This window comes from Falco punctatus, assembly GCF_963210335.1.
Source record: "Falco punctatus genome assembly, chromosome: 2".
Taxonomy (NCBI): domain Eukaryota; kingdom Metazoa; phylum Chordata; class Aves; order Falconiformes; family Falconidae; genus Falco; species Falco punctatus.
In genome coordinates this window covers 46,873,309-46,889,734 of record NC_137581.1, presented here as the reverse complement: position 1 = coordinate 46,889,734, position 16,426 = coordinate 46,873,309, and positions in this window count along the sequence as shown.

The following is a 16,426-nucleotide window of genomic DNA, read 5'->3' as shown; positions in this document are numbered from 1 at the left end:
TTCTTCTACCCTAAGTGCCCAGCCAGGCTCCTGAAGAAATGCAGTTGCACCATAAAGCATCTAACCAGATGGGATTCCCAACACTTAGGATTAACAGCCTGTGTTCATTTTTCAGACACAGAGTGTGTGGTGGTTCAGAAAATACAAGTTACAGAATGAATGTTTGACTGTCCAACCACCAGTCATTTTTTCAAACTGGGACTAAGATGGCTAAGTGCTTAGGAAAGTTACTAATAAGGATGCTTATGCTAAATTGTATTGTGACTGTGACCACAAGAGCCAGCTATTAATCAAGCTGTTACTATGTTCAATGCAGTACAAAGATAACATGACAGGACAGCCCTGATTCTCTTTTTACAGAAGTGAGCGAACGGTGTGGCTCTTACCATCGCTTCTAGATATTTATGCCTGGATCAAATTAAATAGTTCTTCCTTTTCTTTTGCTGTTTATAGTTATAGCTGCATAATTTCATGCTGTTTTGTTCTCTATTCTGAAACAAAAACAGATCTATGAAGAACAGTTCCACTAGGACCACTACTGTAATTCTTTATTCCATTCCTGGAATTAACAGGATTTTTTAAGGAACAAACTTCTTTCTAGTAAAACTGCTACTAAAATAAAAATATAAACAATTATTGTAAATATATAGTCACAAAAAACATTAAATTTGTCTCTTAAACAGGTTTATTACTTCACTACATATTTGAATAAAGATTTGTCTTCTATAGCTTTGGCACAAGAACAGATTTATTTAGTTTATAGAAACAATTATTTTTTTCTCCATCAGCTACACAGAATGGAATTGTTTAGGAGGTATGCTTTGTCAAATGTTATTCTGACAAAAATAATCCATTTGAGTATATTTAGATCTTTTAATAAACATAGGCTTCAGTATTGTTTATGGCTTGTTCACAAAAGCTTCTAATTTATCAAACCGTTTTATTGTGCATCACTGGAAGCAAATGCAAGAGAGAGGCCTCCCCTACATTAATGTCGCTGCTCTCCTCTCGTGTTACTTACGGAAGATTCAACAATCTTAGTATTACTGACATACCCAATACAGTGAAACACATGCAAACATAGCATCAAACTTTTAAGGAATGCCACTGCCCAGGGCTGTTAGAAGCTTTAGGGACAAAAGACACTTTTCAAGCTTGGCCATCTTGCACTGGAAGAACAGTAGTTACCAGTCCTGAGACTGGTATGACATTTCACGCTCCTTTCTGAAGCTATACCTGTACCATTTTTTTTCCAAGATATTACTGTGTCAGTGTCACCCAGCAAAGTTCAGCACCCTTGGAACACATGAATTTCACAAATGTGTGGTCGTCAATCCTTCTATTATAATTTTTGCCATTAAAAAACAATTCACCTATGTGCCACTACAGCATGGGAGTGAAAACTGAAACATGTCTGTTAGTTACATGTAGCATATGGAATGCAATAGGTATTTCATGAGATTATTCTGATTTGTCCACCTATTTCTGTAGGATCTCCTGAGGAGAAGGCTGGCTGTGTAATGCATGGACAAAGCATGCCAGGTAACAGCCAGAGGGCCTTGGCCAGGCCGCCCTGGCAGCAAAGGGAATCTTGCCATCGACTTCACAAGGCTGCAGGTGAGAACAGCCTTTATTTGCATTCCTGCACACCTGATGACAGTAAAAACAAGCTCTTTTTTATGCCTTCCTTTAAAAATGCTTAAAAACCAGCTGAGGAAATGGCTGTTAACACAACTGCCAGCATATTTAGCAACTTCAGCTTCTAATTCCTAGCTCTCAATTTGTTTTATCCAAATTTTACCAGAACTGAGAGTGCTTGGGTTAAATAGCTCCTGCTCTGGAGAAACTCCCCTCTATACCATTGCTCAAGAAGCACAGGGGATGAAAAGATGTCTCTTTGGCAGCTGTTTTGTTCAGTCTGCCAACCAAGCATCGAGTGATGAGCAGTGTGCTGCAGAACAGAAACTGGTAACTATACCAGTGGTGCAGTAGCTACATCATCCATAATGACCGAGAAAATACCCTTGGCTTAGATTTCTTAGCAAGTTTCACACTTCATGTTACAATGTATAGAGAATTATATTTCCTAGAATGACTTCTGACTTAAGTATCTTGACTCCCGCTCAAGTTTGGCAGGTCTGTGTCACTTAATTTACATCTCCTTAATGTACCTCTCTTTTTAGTTCTTGAAGTCTGTCCCTCTAAATTATTTCACCTTGTGTTCCATACCATCATAACTATCCTTTTTTTTCTTTCTGCTTTCCAGTCCAAAACCATTCTGTCCATATTAGTCATCTCCTAAATCAATTAACATAATTATTTACTAACTTGGTTTTCCTCATTAAGTAAATTATTGTCTGTTTTCTTGCTTCTATTCTACTTACCCTATGAATCTTTTGATTCGTTTTCTTTTTTTCCCCTCTTCTTTCAACAACCTACTTGTGTAACAAGCTTTATCCTCTTTCAGTTCTCCTACTCTGTTACCCTTCCAGTCTTTCTGCCATACTTAACACTCATTTCTTTTTATTTAGCTTCATGATTTCTAAAATACTGCTATCCTGCCCGATTCGTCTTGTTATTCAGACAGGCATTTGACACACAAAATACAAATTGTTCAGCAGCTCACTCTTCCACACATCCTTTCTACTGGAAATTGACATAGATAAGAGATTTCAAAAATAATTTTCCATAGTTTATTAACCTAAACATGCATGTTTTTGCAGGCATGACTGTCTTATTCTAGATAATAACTTGACCCTTTGGGTAATAGGAATGGCAGGTCTACAAAATACTGTGATGTGAATCTGTTAGCTTCCTATGACCTAGGAATTTTATTAGGAATAGGTGGGGGGCGAGGAATCTTACCTGTTATTGTCACCTCCTTGAGGAAGAAAAAATTGTTTTGCCATGGAAGACTCTAAAACATTCAGACTATACACAGAAGGCGGCAGAATTGTATCTGCATTTGAAGATCTCATCTTGCCCTTTAAAACTAACCTAAAATCTTTGTAAGCGTTGGATTAATTTCTAGCATGTGATACAGTCAGAGTGTAGACAGATGGCTACCAAATTGTTGCAAAGAGGATCTCCTAGGCTAGGTAGTTCAATCTTTTCTATACAAAATAGCTAGCATCTCAAATGCCTCTTGAACGATGCTTTTCCTTTGCACCCTGAATTGAATGGCAGGGCAATTCAAACTTGTAAGTCGACTGAACCCACTGACCACTATGTGGGTAACAGTCTTTCCTGCTTTCTTGTTTTTATACTACAACCCCTCTGACAAAATTTTCATAGTGCCCTTCTTCCAAAAAAATTTTGGATGAACAGTCAGCCTCTTGATATTATTGGATTGCATCATTTCCCAGAAGACAACTGGTGCCATGTTTGTCCATCTCTCCCTTTTGAGGCATGGTATCAGAAGGCTTGGGATATTCACTGTTAACCTGTCTAGCACTGTACAGCAGGATTGGCTAAAATTATACCTATACTAGAAAATTAAGCGGGCCAGTGCCTGTTTTCTGGCCATGACTGAAATGGCAGAATGCAGTGGGTACCTGTATACCCATCTTTTTCCTCCTTCTTGGCTCAGTTTGTCTCCTGAACAACACTCAGCCAACATCTGGCAGAGGGCTAGCTTGCACAGCTCCAAAATTACATATATTAATTAATGATTAATTGCAGGGCTCAGTGTCTGCCAGTGTAGGAGCCTGTGATTTGGTCCTGTTCAGTTTACTGGTAAGGATGTAGTTGAGTGGACTATGAGGGCAAGCACCTTACTCTGCACACCACCACTGGTTCAGAAGAGAAGCACAGCTGGAATTATCAGAGGATGCCCTGCAACTGAAAGGGAAAGAGTGGCCTTCCAGCTCCCAGGGAAGTGAATAAGAAGTAAAACTTTTCTCCTTAGAGCTCACCCCTCTCTAAAGATAGGCCGTGTGAGAGTATTAGAATGACTGTGAGTAATGGGCTATTAACTCCCTTTTGCAAAATCAGATAATATGATACCATTTTTTACAGTGATGATAAAATGGAAAAATTAATTATTACTTTGCCATTTAGGAAGTAGCTTATGCTATGGAAAAATTATTTTGATAGGCAAGTGTACACAAACAGTACAACTGGACCAAAGAGAAATTAAGTACAGCTATTTCTTAGAAAACAAGGCATTTACAGGATTTGTAAACTGTACAGCTTGACATACCAGCAGTAGTTTCTGTAGAATGGAAATCTATTCAAATGGAGAAGAAGCCAATATAACTCAAGCCTGAGTAAATGATGTCCAGAATCCATATGAACTGAGCTTTTCTTTAAACAAGGAAAACACATTGCTGCTTCTGGCTAATTCTGCATGACTGTTAGCTTCTGTGTGAACTGGAAAGACCTCTTTGTAGGTATGTATGTACATAGGTGAGGGTGCATATTCACAGCAGACATATTGATAAGGACATAGATTAAATTCACACATACATACGCATGAACACATATACTTTCAATTGTGCACAAAGGGGAAAAGTTTTCAAAATATTTTTACAAGAAATTTATCTAACTGTTTTTCATATCTCAGGTGAGTTCATTAGCAAATTAGAACCACCTTATAAAACTGGATTTTACATACCACCTGAAAATACCTTAGTAATATAGCGGATGGAGAGATAAACTTTGTCAAAAGGGAATTTAGTTTCCTGCTCCAACTGCACCTGTGTCTTCAACACTGTTGTGAGCTGACCTTGGTCAGCTGCCAAACATCCACCCAATCTCTCTCTCACTCCCCCTTCTCACAGAACAGGGAAGAAAATAGGATTAAAAACCTCAAGGCTCAAGATAAAGACAGAGAGATCACTTACCAATTACCATCATGGGCAAAACGGACTCAACTAGGGGAAAATTAAAATAAAAATAGAGTTGGATGATGAAAAACAGGGACAAAAATGAAAACACTTTCCCGCTGTTCCTTTCCCTTCTTCCCAGGCTCAACTTCACTTCTTCATTTCCAAATCCTCCACTATCCCTGCCTCCAGGCAGTGCAAAGGGATGGGGAATGGCAGTTGAGGTCAATCCGTAACAGCTCTTCTCTGTCTCTTCTTCCTCACACTTTTTCTCTACTCCAGCGTGGTCTTTCCTTCAGGCTGCAGTCCTTCAGAAACTGCTCCAGCATGAGTCCCTTCATGCAGTCCTTTAAGAACAGGCTGCTCCAGTGTGGGTCCCCCACAGGGCACAGGTCCTGCCAGAAAACCTGCTCCTGCCGGGGCTCCTCTCCATGAGCTCTAGTTCCTGTCAGGAGCCTGTTCTGGCCTGGGGTCTCCACGTGCTGCAGCGGATATCTGCCCCACCGTGGAGCACCTCCTCCCCCTCCTTCTTCAGTGAACCTAGTGTCTGCATAGTTGTTTCACATTTTCTGACTCCTCTCTCCCAGCTGCTGCTGCACTGCTTTTTTCACCCTTTCTTAAATACGTTACCACAGAGGTGCTACCAACTGACTGGCTCAGCTTTGGCCAATGACGGGTCCATCTTGGAGCCAGCTGGAATTGGCTCTGTCCAACCTTCAGGGCAGCTGCTGGTGTCTTCTTACAAAAATTACCCCTGCAGCCTCCCCACTGCCAATACCTTGCATGGACACCTAACACAAAGACCTGGCTTGGAGTGCCCTGGATCACTCTCTGAAGGGGCTCTTGTCTCTCTCGGCAGACTAGGTGATTAGCCATGGTAAGATCAGAGGAGCCCCACAGCAGCACATGAAGAAAACCAAAATCCAAGCGTACCGAAGTCCTGACAGAATCAACAAAAAGAAATTCACAGCATCCCAGTCTGGGGTTCAACAAGTCATTGTTCACTAGGCAGCCAGATATGTCAATTTTCTTTCATTCTTCATACTTTTTCTTAGTTATAATGTATAGGTGTTTATTTCTTAACTACCACATGCAAGCTTAGTGTTTATTAGAGTTGGTAATTTTACAGGTATATATGTACATATTTATACATACATACCCACTATATCTATAACATTTCAAAGAAATCATTATGCTTCCATTATCATAATTAGGAGTTCTAAACCTCCACTATAAAAAAACATTTAAAATAACAGTATAACTGCTTCTCAAGAAGATAAACTTTGTGTCTTTATTTAAAAAGAGAAATCACTTTTTAAAGCCTAACCTGAGAAAATTGCTGATAGGTGTTGGTGGGAGAGACCTGGAGGCTGGAGAAATCACTGCAGCCAGCTGGCACAGGACTGTCACAGGACTCTCCCAAGGGGCTGTTACCACATGGAGGAAGTGCTAGAATGAAATCTTGGTTGCTCAAAAATCTGTGTTTGGTTCAAAAAGATCGTAAATTGTAGAATCTTATGAAGTATCATGGCTCAAACATTTTAGCAGCCAGCAACAGACTGCATCAACTATTTCCTGTGAATGTAGGAGCTAAAGTGCAGAAAAGAACTCAACGTTCAGAAACAGTTCCCTCAAGCATACCAAGCTGAGTGGTGTGGTTGTTTTGGCTAGGGGGAAGGGAGGCCATCTAAAGGAACCTTGACAGACTTGAGGAGTGGGCCCATGTGAACCTCGTGAAGCTCAAATAGGCCAGGCACAAGGTCCTGCACCTGGGCTGTGGCAATCCCCAATATCCACACAGACTGGGGGATGAACTGATTGAAAGCAGCCCTGAGCCAAATGACTTAGTGGTACTGGTGGATGAGAAATGGGGCATGAGTTGGCAACGTGTGCTCACAGCCCAGAAAGCCAACTGTATTCTGGGGCTGTGCCGCAAGAAGTGTGGTCAGCAGGTCGAGGGAGGTGATTCTCCCCCTCTGCTCCACTCTCATGGGACCTCACCTGGAGTACTGCATCCAGCCTCAGGGTCCCTGCTACAAGGCAGACATGCACCTCCTAGAGCAGGTCCAGAGGAGGGCTACAAACATGATCAGAGGGGCGGAACACCTCTCCTGTGAAGGAAGGCTAAGAAAGTTGGAGTTGTTCAGCCTGAAGAAGAGAAGGCTCCAGGAAGAGCTTGTTGTGGCCTTCCAATACTTAAACTGGGCTTATAAGAAAGATGGAGAAAGACTTTTTTACCAGGGCTTGTAGTGACAGGACAAGGAGCAACAGTCTTAAACTGAAAGAGGGTACATTTAGATTGGACATAAGGAAGAAATTGGTTATGATGAGGGCGGTGAGGTTCTAGAACAGGTTGCCCAGAGAAACGTGCCCTATCATTGGAAGTGTTCAGGGTCAGGCTGGATGGGGCTTTGAGCAACCTGATCTAGTGGAAGGTGTCCCTGCTCACAGCAGGGGGGTTGGACTAGATGATTTTTAAAGGTCCCTTCCAACTTAAATCATTCCATGATTCTACGAAAATAACTACTAGATAATTCAGCAGTCAACTCCTCTGTCACTAAGGAAAAGAATAGCACTTTTTCAGCACAGAAAATGTTCACAGGTCACTGCACACAACACTGAGGCTGGGAGAGCTCAGATATCTACAGCTTGTTGGCAGTGTAATTTTTTGAATGGGTGACTAGACCACAACATTAAGGAATTGCTGCTGTGTGACCCCAGACAAGCTGCATATCCTCCCACCTAGATCTAGCCTGTCTGCTTAAAATCTAACTTTTCTGGGAAGAGGTTATCTTTTGTTTGTATTACTCAACATCTGGTAAAATATGGTATCTCCCAGTTAGGACCACTACATGCTATTGTGACACAAAGAGCAAATAATAGTATTCTAAAGTATTTAAATTCTACCTGGCTATTCCTTAAACTAGATACTATTCCCAAGCATCTTATAACAATATAATCCTTCCCCTAAAATGCAGTGTTCCCATTGCACTGACAGTTGATATTTTTATTGCCTCTATGTAATATGCTATTTTCTTTCTATCTATCTATCTATCTATCTATCTATCTATCAATCAGGGATGTATCTGAATGTCTTACAAATATCTTTTCATTGTCTTATTTTAAAGTCACATCTATAACTGTCACATTTCAAATTGTTTTTTCAAAGCAGAGGCTCCCCTCGAAAGAAACAAAAGCTGTATTAACAGATGGAGTGACTTATCTGTATGTATTTTCACCATTATTTCACAGGACATTTTGAAGGATCCATCTTCATGGCATTGTTCCATCCTGCTTGAAGGATTATGGTGGTCTGTATTCAAAGGATGAAAGCAACGCCAGGATTATCTGCGGAACTCCAGTCACCTCCAGTGATGTCCTGTCTTTTCAATCTATTAAATACTAAGCTGATCTCTGGAGGTCCTTACCAGGTCTTTTTTTTTCTGTCTTATAAGTTGTCCTCAAACACGGTAATTTTAGATTTAGGATCCCAGTACTTTCTGATGTGTGGGACAAGTACTTTCCAGTAACCAATTTGCAATTCCATTCCTAGATTTTGAATACATGTAATGTTTAACTGCTTGCTTCTTATTTCTTCTGCTGTTCCACCACAAAAATATAAGTAGATGTGGTTTTTGACCTCCCCCTTTCCTCACACCACCACCTGCCAATGAAGACGTTCCACAGTATAAATAATTAATTCTGTCATCTTATTTCCTAGGCTGCTACCAAGAAGGTAGCCTCTTCACAGTTTCCTTTCTGTTTCCTCAGTCATTGCTGCATCCATAATGAAGTGCAACATGAACGTAACATTAAAGCTGCAAATGCAAACACACAGATGTTTAAACACACTCTCACAATAATGCTAAGTGAGCAGAGATGAATATGTCCACTATTTCTGACACCTCACAAATGCAAGGTCTTGCAAAATAATCTGTTAGTTAGCAGGTGAAGGAACTTGACTCTATACAGTTTGAAGACCCCCTCATTATCCATCATAAAGAACCTATGTTCCTGTGATTTCTGCAGAATTGCTGGCAGCTTCACTATGAAAGTTGCTCCCCAGCTTGCTTTCAAGACCTCCAAGCCTCTACAATCAGGAAACACAACAGTTCACTTCCTTATGCAATTACAAGCTAAACTGATACGAAGCAGTTTCAGATTTTTGCCAGAAGAAACAAGTTAATGATGGGCACCATTTATAAAGCATCATAATCTTGGATCCAGCATCAGTAAAATTACATTAAAGACTGTGTCGGAATCTTTACCAAGACCTGTTCTCTGATGGATTTCGGTTTCTAAAGGAGTGCTTACTCAGATGTACTCCACAGCCTTACAGAGTTGTAGTGTTGTTATACCATACTGTTGGGTTGGGTTGGTTGCAAATTGTCAGGCAAGAGACATTGCCCATAAGACTGAATGCAGATGTTAGAATCATTGCTGCTGGCACAAACATGGGATGATAGGGAATATGGGGATGGCACTTACTATCACATTTAGAATCACCTATACGAAGCCTAAAAATATAATCTGCTTTATTGTATGCCCGAGAGGAGTATCTTGAAGAACCAGTGAGCCACAATACTGGCACTCTCAGGACTTCAGAAAGTACTTTTGTTTGTTCAGGACTTCAGGGAATGGCCAGTCATCAGTTCACATTATTAAAATGGAGATGATCCCTTTGGTTTGATTTAGTTACCTTCCCTAGGCACCTAAGCCATTTGAGATTCCCTAAGGCAGGGGTCCTCAAACTACGGCCCATGGGCCGGATACGCCCCCCCAGGGTCCTCAATCCGGCCCCCGGTATTTACAGAACACACACCACCACCACCCCCCGCCGGGGGTTGGGGGGGGAAACCAAGCAGCCGCAGATGACTGCCTGCCACTTCATCCGCGTGCCGGCCCCCTGTTTAAAAAGTTTGAGGACCCCTGCCCTAAGGCATCCTACCTGCACCTCTGCTACTACTACAGAAGGTCACCACCAGTCTCCCATAACTCCTGTGTGATATCTGCCAGCCCCATGTACATGTTTGAGATACTTGATGGCCTAAGGCACCTATCTATGGATGCCCGACTTGAGCCCTTGGCAATAGGCTAGAATTAATCTCACCTAAAACAGGCATTTAGTCTTAATTGCTTTTCCAGGCTCTGGTCTGTTATCAGTGGAGAAATACAGGAAGCTTCAAAGGACATTCATTCCTTACTAAAGCAGATGTCCAAGGTGACTGGGATGAACTGTCTTTGGAAATTTACATTTACTTTGCCTAGGAATACAAGATTTATAATGACTGTTCACTTATTTACCTACTAGTGCAATTTTAAGTATTTTCCTATGGATAAATGTATTAAAATTAGCATATATTTTATCTCAAATATTATTAAAAATAAGCAGCTGGAATGTTAAAGTTACTAAAGTCTCCAAACACAGTATTGTGACTTCTATTTTATTTAGTACCTTGTAAAGTTTTCAACTTTCAATGGAACAAAGCACTTTTTTCCCTTAATGTTCAAAATATTGTTTTCACAATGTGGAAACAAGTGAAATTTACACTTTGGAGAAGCAGTATCATGAGGCCTACCCTTGAGTTATATCTCCCAATTCCAATTTGGTGCTGCACACAGATGGGCCTGTCTTTAATTTAAAGATTAATTTCTAAAGAATGTGGTTTTCTACGGCAGCAGTTTCCAGCCTTTTTACCATAATGAAAATCCCTCATATATATTCCAGTGGAGGCTCCAATCTATATACAACAAATTTAAGCAAATTCCCAACAGCAGAATTTTCTTGTTTAATTTAGTATGTCCTCATATTTGTTGGTGAAATCCTTAATATAGACTATCAGTTGAAGAAGATGGGCTACTAGTATCCACTTCCAAAATGCAGAAGGATAACAACAGCTTCCAGGTCTAAATTTTAAATATAATTAATCAAATAAACCAGCATAAACAAACAGAAAAATGACCAACCCCTTCAATGGGGACTGGAAGGCAAGAACTGTAAAGCTACATTCTACCAGAAGGCAACACTCATTAAACAGGGTTGTTGCTTCATCGTTTTTTTTTCTAAATTAAGATTTCTTAACACTCTGAATAAGATCTTGTTTCCCTATAATCAGATGAGATGTACCCTACCTACCCTTTTTGTCTGAACAACTATGCATGTAAAAATAGCTGGAAATCTCATCATAATATCCAGAAATATATAAGAAATACTGTTAATAAATTTAACTGCATAACACACCTTAGATTATCCCAATAACTTGCCTTCAAATACAAGAAAGAGCATCCCCAATCTAATATCACTATTCTAAATGAGTAAGGCTGTAAATCGTACCAGAAGAAAGTCAGCAAAGTTTTCTTAGAGAGACCTTCATAAAAATTAGGAACTAAAGAAGCAGACTTCAGAGGAAAGGTCCACCTGACAATGGAAGAAGTTTCTTACTGGAAGTGCTTACTAAGTTCCTAAAATTATCTATGGGAGAGCAACTTTCAAGTTCTCCATTACCTTTGTTTGAGTGGAAGTGAACTTGGAAATTGAAATGAAAATAAGTTTGTCACAAAGCTAATGTGGACAGGAAAGATAATCTGTTCCAGAACAAATGATTCTGCCATAACTGTCCATTATATGTTGGCTCCTGTGCCTTCTTAATGAACTGATGAATACAATAACGTAATGGCTCACAGAAGTTAGATACAGTGTCCCTTCAAATTTTGATGATGATGACATCTCAACATCTGCTGTTAAAGCTTTTGTGTACCTCCAGCTTCTCACATGCTAATAAGTTATATACCTCTGATTTCATAAGAGGTTAAAAGGTTGGAGGCACAGAGTTATTCCATGGGACTTCAGCTGTAGAAAAATAAACATATCACAGTAAAAAAAAAATTATAAATACCAAACCAAATCCTGGAGAATGTAAGGAAAACAGTACAGTAAAAAATGAATTCCAGCAAGTTATTTAAAGTCATAGAAAGAGAGGAATGGAAGCTATATCACCCTTCCCTTGTAAAGAAAGACTACTGAAAAGACAACTTTTACTGAAGACTTATGCAAGAAGACTGGAGGTCAAACATGACAGCAACAATGAAATTTCTTGACGTTTATGTCACTCATTTTTAGGACAACGTCTGACACATCCCTTGTAACACTCTTCACTAGGTAGGCAAGCTACAGGATATTATAATAAGTCTTCCCCATCATACCAGGCTGGTCAGAGTCTGGTTGACTCTAGAGACAAAGGGCTTCAAGGGAGAAGGTGGTTGCAAGCAATATTGAACATGCATTGGAGACCACTAGCAGAAAGGGGTGCATATCCTTCACTGCCTAGGGAACTTCTCCAGAGGACTCACCAAGTTTTGTCTCTGAGCCAAATACATGGAAGAAACATCCTGTTCACCTGAAGACAGTCAGGGTTTCACGACTTAAATCCTGCATGGAGATACAAGTCAGGGCTTTGGTATTTTGCAAAGGGATTTCTCACTTTAAATTGGTTAAGTCCTGACACTTTAACAAAAAGAAGATTTACACGCCAATTAATTTCTCAATATGTCTAAATCATAGGGTCTGCTGAAACTTGTAGAATTTCCTTCACTCCCCAATGTAGTTGAATATCATCTTTCCAGTAATTACTTCCATTCTGCCCTTTTAGCATAACCCTTGACAATATCAAAGTCCCTTGTATTATATCCAACAAGTGAGCTTAATAATCATTTGGTAATTTACTCAAAAATACCTGCTTCTCGAAGGCCATGTGTTGCTTGTGTACAATTTTTTCTACCACTCATATCATGAAGGGGGAAAATCCATTTTAAGTGTGCTTAAGGGTGTATTTCTGAAGGGACAGATTCAAAAAATGCTGGCTTTCACTTTTTTCACTAGGAGAGCTGAAAAACAATCATCACAAAAGGAAGGAAAACAAGACAAAAGAACAATTTTCTTCTGTATGCACTCTCACCTATTAATCTGATAGATTTTCTTTTCAAGAGAAAGGGAAGATATCAAAACTTTCCTCCAAATTAGCTGAAACACTACAAGTCACAGGTGGCTACTGTTGGTCACAAGAAGGATTCCTTGTTTTCAGTTGGTGAGAGCTAAATGGTCTGTAAGCATAAATTTATAAGAGTATGAAAAAAAAACCCAGTACTGGACCTGCTGGAGCTGTAAGAAAATATAGAAAAAAGACTGTAGCTAGCATGATGTAAAAGCCAGAAGTGCAAAAGCTCCAGATACCAGGAAGAACATCCAAAAAATGAGCAGAGGTAAAGCGGGTTGGTATCAGCTCCAGACCAAATAAAGGTATCTGTAAGGGTATCTGTAAAGGGCAGGATTTAATTGCTCCAGTATAAGTACATAGGGGCCATTTGAGACATCATCACAGGACTGACCAGATATGACACCAAAATTGTGAGATCTCAGTTCTCTTATTTAGGCCAGGTGGATATCTCAGCTGGCTGCTGTATCCCACCCCAGGTGCCTAAGCTGTCATCACAGACCACCCAAATCTGTCCCAGTGGAACATAGAGTGCTGTTAGCTGACTAAATGTAAGTTAGAGTGACCTAGGTAGCTCTGCAGGCTTCACTGACTGTGTTAACCAGTCTCCACTGGCTAAAATTGGCTTAACATCTACCTCACAGCTAGGCATACAACTCTATTTAGACACATTTAGGTGTCCACTTTGAAGATTAATCCCATCCCCTAATGCAGGGTCTTAATTACTGCCTTGGCATAGGCCTTTAGTGTCATTTGAGATGGTGCAGGACATCTGAGAACCCTGGATGTCACTGGCAGATCTGACTTGAGACCTGTGGGAAATCTGAACCCTTCTGGATCAGTGGGCAAGGCCAGGCAGGACAGCTAGTTTGCCCAGAGCTTTCAAATGTCCCTAAACACTATGTTTAGGAAAAAAGAATCAAGACCTATTTATTCAGCATCTGAGCCTGAATCATGCCTACTCTATCTGTCCCATTAAGATCTTCAAAAGCAGAGTCACATGCATATTCAAAATCTCTTCTCATGACAGCTGTCTGCCAATAGACATCAAGTCTACAAGGCCTTTCAAATCAGTTTTTCAGCTGAGGAAAGATAGAAACAACTCTTGCTTTAACCTCTGTATTACAAACGTGGATATGGACCCCGTATGACACGTCATGCTTCAGCAGGATGGAGGCAAGCTCTCCCTCAAAAATATCAAACCAATACCAAAGTCCAGTTCTGCGAAAAACTGTGCCTCAAGAAATTTACCAGCATAAATACATTCTGCTAATGCATGGATATCTGACTTATCAGCCTTATCTTACTTGGATAAGGCTTTTTGTAAACAGAAAGTTCCCAGGGTCACAAGCTGGCAAGACCCAACACATCTCAGGAGCCAAGTCCTTCACACCTGCTAAGAAAAGAAACCTGGCATGACATTTATCTGTGTCACTTCCTGATACATTTCGTGTCAAGGCAGCGTAACTGGTGTGGGGGCTCACAAACAGCACCATTGCTTGGAATATGCCTCCTGCTAGTCTCTCGTTTGCTGTCACAATTTTGCAGGAGAAAATGCCTGGAGCATTACAGCACACCTGCACAGCAAGATAACTGACCTTCCCCACTCACTACAGGATCCTGAGTCCTCTGAGCACCTGCCCTGCAAAAATGCTACTTTGCTACTGGGATCTCTTTAGGAATGAATCAGCTAACGCCCTTCAAAACAGTAATCAAGTGGAATCTGGGGGGTAGTTCACTGTGGGGACCATTGCTAAAACATGGTACAGAGCAGACATCCAAAGTTGACTCCCTCAACCCTGCGCTGTCCTGCTACACTGAAAAATATGAACAAGTGTGCACCACTTTTCCCATGGGCTAAGGATCATTCCCTAAGGCATGTTCATCAGATAGGATAGATTTCACCTTAGACTCTAGCCCCAAGGGAGAAATGCAGAATTTCTTCAATTCTTCCTTCCACTGGGATTTTTCATTGTAGACAAAATAGGAATAAGCTAAAAGGATTGGATTGTCTAAATGTCACACTTTACCCACATGTGACAAATGCAGAAAAATTATGTTAGGAAGGTAAGTATTATGCAAACTGTGCATGCTGGGTTGCAAAATGTGGTCTGTCATTAGCAAAGCTGAAAGTAAGAACAGCTGTTGAAAGCAGCTGAGGAACCTCAAGAATATGTGACAAAACTACTTGACACCAGGACAATGATGAAAATACAGAAAGTCGTAACTTGGAGGGGCAATCTACCTCAGACAATGAATTACCCTAATTCAGAAAGATGAAAGCCAATATGTGATGCCTAGAAGCAGGAATTCACGGTAGTAAAAGGAAGGCAAGGAGGAGGGTGGCTTAGGCTTGGGAGTCCTCTGACTTTCAGGAGAACCAAAGAGAAAGCTCTACGCTGCACTGGCTTCTGTATCTTGCAGAACAATGCCCCTTACCATTTCCTTTTCGCCTGCTGTGTGCAACTTTGCAACAAACGTGAAATACAAGTTTTCATGTCAGTTCAGGAATAGCAAATGTCTGGCTTCACAGAGACACGTGGAACCAATTCACTGGTTTTGGGGGGCTGTTTCCTCTTTACAAAAGGTGACTCCTCTAATGCTGTTTTATACCACAGAGATTTGGAGACAATCAACATCATTGTATCGTCAGGGGCTTTTTAAGACTTTATAAGGCAATCAACCAATACAGTGCAATAAATAAAGAGGTTTTGTGTTGTTTCCTTTAGTAACCTCTTCTATTATTACGATTGAAAATTATAGTTAAAAAATCCACCATATGGCACAGATTAACCCCACTTTAATTTACAACAATTGCTATAGTATTGCAAACTGTTTCCCTGTACTAAGTGTTTATTATAAAATCACTACCTAAGAATTGGAAAATAAACCATACAATGTTTAAGAAAAAACACAAGCACTGGTCATCATCCTGGAATACATTAGCAAAGTCTGAGCTAGATTAAAGAGCTGATAAATACATTAGCACAGCACCAATAGTGCATAATGAAATCTTTTAAGTAACATAGGGAAAAGGAATAAAGTTATTAAAAATAAATGTCTTTTTCTACAACGATACATGCAACGGGTCTCCACTGTATTAAAGCATATAAAAATAATGGAGAAGAAAATTGAGTTGTGAGCACTGAGATTTTCTACATTTGCTTATTTTTAATGTAGAATTCAGGCAGGTGTCTAAGGCAATATACTGTGGTTTCATGTATAACTGAAGCAGTAAGTTTCAGTAACTTGAAATTAATTTAATTAAAATTGAAGTTTAGCTCCAAATGGAATTGAGTTGTGAAATAGTCCTGTCAAAAATGAATGGAGATCTAAATTGAAAATGACCGTTGGTTAACCGAATAGTAGAATACTGGTTAAAGACTGTGATTTGAAGCCCATGCTTACTAAAAGGCAGATAAAACCAAGTCTTTAAGGAAAAGTATCCAGCCTATGTAAGCCATCATTTCAACTTGTTACCAAGTTAGTAATATTTACTTTCCTTCTCAGTTTTATAAATATAAAATCACATTTAAAATGCCACTGTACAAATCTTAATCTGACTTTAATGCTACAGTTCCTGAAAAAGAGCAAAAAATGAAATATTTC